Consider the following 7526-nt stretch of genomic DNA (forward strand, 5'->3'; position numbering starts at 1 on the left):
GGCTCTGGGAAGTCAGGCTTAGCTTAGAAGGCAATGTTTAAAGGATTTGTGCAATAAATCATACAGGAACACAGTGAAAACACCACAAAAAGACACCACACAGGTTTAGGAAAAATAGGGAATATTTATCTCAATAGAATACAATTGAAACAATGAAAATCCAATGTAGGCAAGCAAAGTTATGAATTTTTAAAGATTAAATCCAGCTAAAGTGCCTAGAAAAAACAATACCTCCAACTGGGTTTATCACGGCATCGTTGGCAGAGCCGTTCCCAACAATCCGACACCACTGGTGCCGGTCACGGACTCACACGGACCCCCAGGTACAGTACCTTTGGAAAACGAAGAACAAGGATGTCGCACGGAGTTGAAAAGAGGTGTAGTTGGAGTCGGTGCTGCGTCAGTCCCTTAAGGTGTCTGAGGAGAGAGACGTCGGTTCCGTGCTGCAAAGCAGGTGAAGGTGTGGCATCGGCTCCGTCCAGGTGCAGGGGGAAATGATGCGGTAGTGTCCGCAATGCGTTGATTCCTTGTGACCCGGCGGGGTCACTGGTTTCAGTCCGTCAGGATGTGATGTGTCGACTTCGCAGTGTCGCGCTGACCCTGGGTGATGTCAGCTTAGTCGCAGCGACATCAGACTTGCTTTGCAGGCTGTAGTTGTGCAGCGAGGTCCATGGAGCCGGAGCAGGCTGCGGCATCACTCGTGTAGCTGAAGTTGTTCCGAAGTCCCTGAAGTCGATGTAACTAGCAGTGGAGGTCTTTTCAGTCCCTGAGACTCCAGAACAGGAGCCAAGCTCAATCCAGGCCCTTGGCGAGCACTTTGGGGGGGGGGTAGAGTCCTTCCAGCACAATCAGAGGCTAGCAGGGCAACAGCAGAGCAGCAGTCCTTTGTACCAAAGCAGTCCAGAGAGTCCTTTGGGCAGCCAGGCAGGTCTTCTGACAGAGTTCAGATGCAGGTCCAAAAGTGGCTGAGTTGGTGGGGCCAGAGACCCACTTTATATACCCAAAATGCCTTTGAAGTGGGGGATACTTCAAAGAGTGGTTTTGAAGTGCACATGTTCCCCTTTCACTACAGTCCTGACTGTCAGGACCCCAGTAGGGGGTTTGGCAGTCTATTGTGTGAGGGCAGGCCACTAGCCTTTGAAATGTAAGTGTCAGGCTCTCCACCCTTCCAACTCAGGAAGACCCATTCAATATGCAGATGAGTGCAGGTGTGACTGAGTGTCCTGTGTTTGTGGTTGTTTGGGTGAAGTGCATAAGGGAGCTGTCAACCAGCAAAGACATTGACTGGAGACAGGTTATAAGGCACATATGTTTTTTAAATGCAGAGAAATGCTTACTTTATAAAAGTTGCATTTCTAAAAAGGTAATATAAAACCCAATCTCACCAATAAGCAGGATTTTCTGTTACCATTCTGGCCATACTAAATATGACCTGGTTACCCCTTTCAGATCAGAATCTACCACTCGAAACGTATATGAGGACAGTCCTAATGCTAGCATATGAAAGGAGCAGGCCTCACAGTAGTGGAAAACGAATGTTGGAGTTTTTCACTACCAGGACATATAAAGCACATATGTACATGTTCTGCATTTTAGCTACATAGCACCCTGCCCTATGGGCTCCCTAGGGCATACATTAGGGGTGACTTATATGTAGAAAAATGGGAGTTTAAGGCTTGGCAATTACTTTTAAATGCCAAGTCGAAGTGGCAGTGAAACTGCACACACAGACCTTGCATTGGCAGGCCTGAAACATGGTGAAGGGGCTACTTATGTGGGTGGCACAATCAGTGCTGCATGCCCACTAGTAGCTTTTAATTTACAGGCCCTGGGCACATGTAGTGCACTTTACTAGGGACTTATAAGTAAACTAGATATGCCAATTGGGAGTGAACCAATGTTACCATGTTTAAGGGCGAGAGCATATGCGCTTTAGCACAGGTTCGCAGTGGTAAAGTGTGCAGAGTCCTAAAACCAGCAAAAACAGTGTCAGAAAAATGGAGGTAAACTAGGCAAAAAGTTGGAGGGTGACCCCCTAGGGCTGTCAAGTCTAACCAGACCTGTAAGTGAACTATTTTGCTTCCAGTTGTGAATGTGATTCAATACATGTCTATCACTAGAACAATTCCATTCCAATGGCAGAATGACCTGTAGTGCAATACACAATGTGCGACACACTGTATGAAAGTTGAAATCGGGTCTTCAGACATGTACTTCTACTCCCACGTTTTTTTCTTGGCAGTGCCACTCATGTGACAGTAAAAAGTGTTTGGATGATACAATTCTCCCTGCCTGTGTTGCCCTTCACTTGTTTACTGCCTATAGTCCTGGGTGTCCTCCTCATGAATGGGCATCTACTGGACACCTCTAAGCTTTTACTTGGGAGAAGTGTGAGTGGGTTGCATGGCTGAAGTAGTGGGAGCTGGAGTGGGTAAGGTGGTTGTGTCTGTATGTGTGCTACTGCATGTGGATCTGATGTTTATTGTGTATGTTTGGTTGTGTGTTGTGTTGCTGTGTGGACTATTCAGGTGAGTGTGGTTGTTTGTTGTTTTTGCTGCGATGTGTGTAGGTGTGCTTTTGTGTGAGTGTGTTTGTGTAGATGATTGTGTCATTGTGTTGGTAGTTGTGGTTCTGCAGTATGTGGGTGTATTATCAATAATGTGCGTATGTTGTGTTTAGGATGTATGGCAATGTGTGTTTTCAGGATGTACATGTGTTTTGGTGGAATGGCAAAGGATCGTGGTGTGTATGTAGTGTGTTGTGTAGGTGTGATGCAGGTGAACACATATGACTAAAGTACACATTGTGGCCCTCATTCTGACCTTGGCGGTCGGCGGAGAGGCGGCGGTCGGACCGCGAACAGACCGGCGGTCAGAAAAATGGCATTCTGACCGCGGCGGTCACCGCCGCGATCGACCGCCACTTCCCCACTCCGACCGCCACGGCGGTCATGACCGCCGGGCTGGAGTTTGCGCACTCCGGCCCGGCGGTCGTCCCAAGACCGCCAACGGTATCATGACCCTGCCTACCGCCGCGGTTTCTGGCGGTCGGGAACCACCATGCGAACCATGGCGGTAAGCACTATCGGGGCCAGGGAATTCCTTCCCTGGCACTGATAGGGGTCTCCCCCACCCCCCACTACCCACCCGAGTCCTCCCCCCACACCCTCCACCCCCCTGCCACCCCCCAGAGGTGGTACGAACCCCCTCCCCACCCCCACCCCGACATGCACATACATGCACCCCGACATGCACACACCCCCAACATGCACATATACACACCCCCTACACACACATACACAACGGGGACACATACCCGCACACATACATGCAGACATGCGCACCTGCCGAACAGCACACATTACCCATAGACACAGCAGCACCCCCCGCCCGCATACACGCACTCACACACCCCCTCTACACACTCACACGCACACCCCCATGCACGCCCACATCACACAACACCCCCCCTCCCCTTCCCCTCACGGACGGTCAACTTACCTTGTGCGTTGGTCCTCCGGGAGGCGACGGGAGCCATGGGGAGGTGACCGCCAACAGAACACCGCCAACAGAAGACCGCCACACAGATATGTGGGTCGTAATTCTGTGGGCGGTGTTCTGCTGGCGTGGCGGTGGAGGTTGACCAGTCTCCACTTTTCCGCCGACCGCCAGTGTGGCTGCTGGCGGTTTCCCGGCGGAACGCTCCCAGCGGTCGGAATGCGCACAGCGGCATACCACTGCGGTCGGCGGTCTTCACCGCGGCGGTAACTCGGCGGTCTCGCGAAAAGACCGCCAAGGTCAGAATGAGGGCCTGTGTGTGTTACTTGTCTCTATTCCATAGCCAGTGTCATTATACAATGCTCCCACGACGGACTATCTCCGTCAGCCTTCCGCGCCAAAGCAATGCCTGCAGAACTGCAAAATCTAAATATGGTCGGTGGGAGCCTACCAGCCTGACGGCTTGGTAGAGCGCTCCATCACGGTAAATCAGCTGCAATACATCTAAATATGGTTGTTGGAACTCTGTCGGCTTGACAGAATACATGGGACCGTCACCTCATTGAGATGGCAGTAGTCCCACCAAGAGCTAAATGAGGCTCTAAATGTCCTATTAAGCCTCAGGGCAGCTTATATACAAAGATCTATGTGTGTGTGTATATTTATATATGAGTGCATATATATATATATATATATATATACATATATATACATATATATATATATATATATATATATATATATATATATATATATATACACATATCTCTCTCTCTCTATATATATATATATATGTATATATATATATATATATATATACATATATATATATTTTTTTTTCTTACATTCCCTTCCCTTTCTGTGAAAAGCTATGGGGTCTGGCTGCTGGTGGGCGCAGCCTTGAAAACGGGTTTTGCAACCCTGAATCACACCTCATTAAATCATGCTGTGATGCCTGAATGAGGTGAGGCAGCACAGCTAGAGATTCTAAACAAGTTAACTTCTGTCCCCAGTTTCTGAGCGGGCTGGTTAAAACTTGAGCCTACACTACACTGTGATTAATGTACAGGTTCACCAGATGCTCCCTTAAAAACTGGGAGGATTGTTTTTGTTTTATAAGAAAGTGTCAGAACGTGGGAACAGACCTTGAAAAAACGGGATAGTTCGGTCAAATTCAGGATGTCTGGTCACCCTAGAATGCGCCTGAGGGTTCCAGGCCTTATGGGCATCAGCATGAGTGAATAAGAGGAGTTTGGGGGTTTGAAGTGGAGAACATACTCACCCCACCCCTCCCCTTCAGCAGGTAACCATACTTTGATGCTGGAAAACTTGTGCTCAGGATCGTACCAGCACCCTATTAAAGGAACCAACACCGGGAGAAAGGTGTGATTCCCCTCCCCCTACCAGAAGCTTAAAAGACTGAGACCTAGGGTCAGCGATCAATTGCTAACTGCGATTTTTGTCCCACCCACCCACAACTACCAGGACAGTGGGCATCGCAGCCTCAGCTTGCAACTAGGTGGAAGTGATGTGCTACAACTAGCATGAGGAAACGGCATCAACACTTCATATGGGCATCGAAAGTAAATAATTGCCATTACAGTGGTCCTTAAGAGGCCTGTTGGCTAGGACACTGGAAAGCAACAGAGTGAGCGGGAAGCGAAAGTCGCAAAGCAGACATGGCAGAGACAGCACATAAGAGCAGCTGGTAGGCCATCGGAAAAGAAAGAGTTCCATAGCAGGGGTCTTTAGGAAACCTGATGGCTGGGGCACTGGTGAGCGCAATGGAGAGATCCAGAGAGGATAGTTGCAAAGCAGGTACGGCACTTGCAGCCCAGGCACGGCCAGAAAGGGTTAGAGATGTCACACATCAATAACAAGGGAAGCTTAGAAGCTGCAGAGCGCAAACCGAGTGGCTATCATGTCCAGTGCATGGACAAGAACCTGTGTGATGGTGCTGTCAAAGATATTTGATGTGTTGCCAAACTGTTTTTTTAAGACAGTGGATCACTAATTTAAGACTGTACAATGGATTTGTGTTGACTTTCTTGCATGATTTATAGCATCTATCAATGATTGGTTACTGTCATGATGATGTATCACTGTCTCATGATTTATGACTTAATGTTTATAAACTGCCACCTGTTGCCTACACCCAGGGTCTCTGACTCTCATTGAAAGAAGGACAGGTGGAGTGGAGTGGAGGTGAAAGGCCCGGTAGTACTCGGTAGCCTGTCTGGGGCATGCTAGAATTCCTTCCCTTCTGCACCTCTCTCCCTTCTCCACCACAGCCCTTCGTTTCCTCTCCACATTCATGTGCTGTTCTCCTCTTCAGTTTATCTCCTTCCCTTCTGTTAGTTCCAATTGATTATCCGCTTTCTTTCCTCTTCACCCTTCATCTTAGCTCCTTTTTCCTCAATATTTGCAACCCTGATTTCCCCTCTGGAGCCCCATCGTGTGTGTATAATGATAGCAGCACCAAACCTTCCCTATCACAGCCATTTGAGCACCCCAAGATTTTGTAACTCACACAAGTCAACATTGCCTCTTAAAACGATTTAGCCACCCTAAAATAAGTGAACGTTCAAGGGCGGGGCTCCCCCTGAGATATGTGATCTCCATTTGTAGGTAATTACGAGTCATTTTCCTGACCCCTCCCACCCTATAGTTGTTCGGTGATTTATTTTTGCCAAGAGAAGGAGCATAATCTCTTTCCAGGGTTGGAAGAGGACAAAAAAAGAAAAAAATGGTAGCACGTGGTTCAAGCCATCAAATAAGAAAAGGAAATTAAAGCGGCAATAAAGCCACACATTGATACGCAATGGGTGGGCCAAGAACCCACTGTAAGTTTCTGGTAAGCTGACAATACGTCTTTTGCAATCAGACATCTTGGCGCTGTCTGAAAGGCTCGACCTAAAAAGGGATAAGATTTTTTTTTTGTAATTGAATACAGACTGCAGTAAAGGGAAACATACCTCGTCTAAGTTCATAAAATTAGCAAATATATCCGGCTAAAGGACTGACACTTGGTTTATTATTCATATATATTGGCATCAGAATATTAAAATCGTAAACGTATCTCACTATTGAAGGAGCAAAATATAAGAGTGAAACAGAACCTGACATACTCTACCACTTCCACCGAAAGAAGCCCAAATACTCACGAGGCAAGGGGGTACGAAAAAGACAACACCTGTCAAGCATCCTTTATTCCCAGAAGTGTCAAGGACGGATATAGAAAACACAGACCATATTCGGCGAAAAAACTAGGATGAACATTAAAGGTGCATAGGCACATCTGGAAGCCAGGGGTAAAAACGGACTCTCAGAAACTGAATACATATTTACAGAAAGGTTGAGCAGGACAGTCCTTCAGGTATGATTGAATAGCACAGGTAGATCAAGAGATTAGTTACAAAAATTGAAGTACGGCGAGTAACGTTTTCCTTAGGAGCACTCTTGCAGGTTAATTTTCTTCCTGTTTCCTCCCTTTGCAATTATTGTCCTATCATTCTCTTTCTCCCCTTTCTGTCTTTCTTTCTCTTGCTCTGGGTCAAAGTTTTGATGATGAAAAAAAGTCCCAGTCCATAAAAATAAGTGCTGGAGCCCACCACCGGCACAAATTAAGCACGGGCTGTAATCCACTTACTTGTTTCTAAAGTTGGTAACGAAGGCGGAGACTTTTGGACCTTGACAGTAAGAGCTCTACGGCAACTGTAGTTTGCAGTGTCCCACCCTGGTCGCTCCTAAACGCGCAATGCAAAAGACAAACATTTGAGCGCAAGTTAAACAGGAAGAGCACGCTTCTGTGACCACTCCTCTTACGTACAGAGCAGCTGATCGTCACAACCATGTGTTACACGGGTGCTTAATCTTTTGTTGCTGTGATTAGTTTTCCTTCTTTGATATGCGGAAGAACCAGTTTTAATTGTTCACATTGAAACAGCCAGTCCCTCGGGCTCAATAAATAGAATTAATTGGTCAGGTAGAAGAACGTACTTCCGGCACTGCAGCATCGTTATGTCGTTT

The 7526-nt window shown here is 47.2% G+C and overlaps 1 protein-coding gene across 4 annotated transcripts in view; it reads right to left on the reverse strand.

Annotated features, from left to right (window-relative positions):
- The window catches only part of LOC138265798 (phospholipid scramblase 1-like), a 194405-nt gene extending 187105 nt beyond the window's left edge, over positions 1-7300 (reverse strand). For 2 of the 4 annotated variants that reach the window (XM_069213852.1, XM_069213849.1), the window contains exon 1: positions 7147-7300. The gene's annotated coding sequence lies outside the window, so the exon portion shown is untranslated. The remainder of the gene's footprint in view (positions 1-7146) is intronic. The other 2 variants (XM_069213850.1, XM_069213853.1) reach the window with 2 other exon arrangements.
- Between the last annotated feature and the right edge of the window lie 226 nt (positions 7301-7526).

The sequence above is a fragment of the Pleurodeles waltl genome, chromosome 11 (genome assembly GCF_031143425.1).
Source record: "Pleurodeles waltl isolate 20211129_DDA chromosome 11, aPleWal1.hap1.20221129, whole genome shotgun sequence".
Classification (NCBI taxonomy): domain Eukaryota; kingdom Metazoa; phylum Chordata; class Amphibia; order Caudata; family Salamandridae; genus Pleurodeles; species Pleurodeles waltl.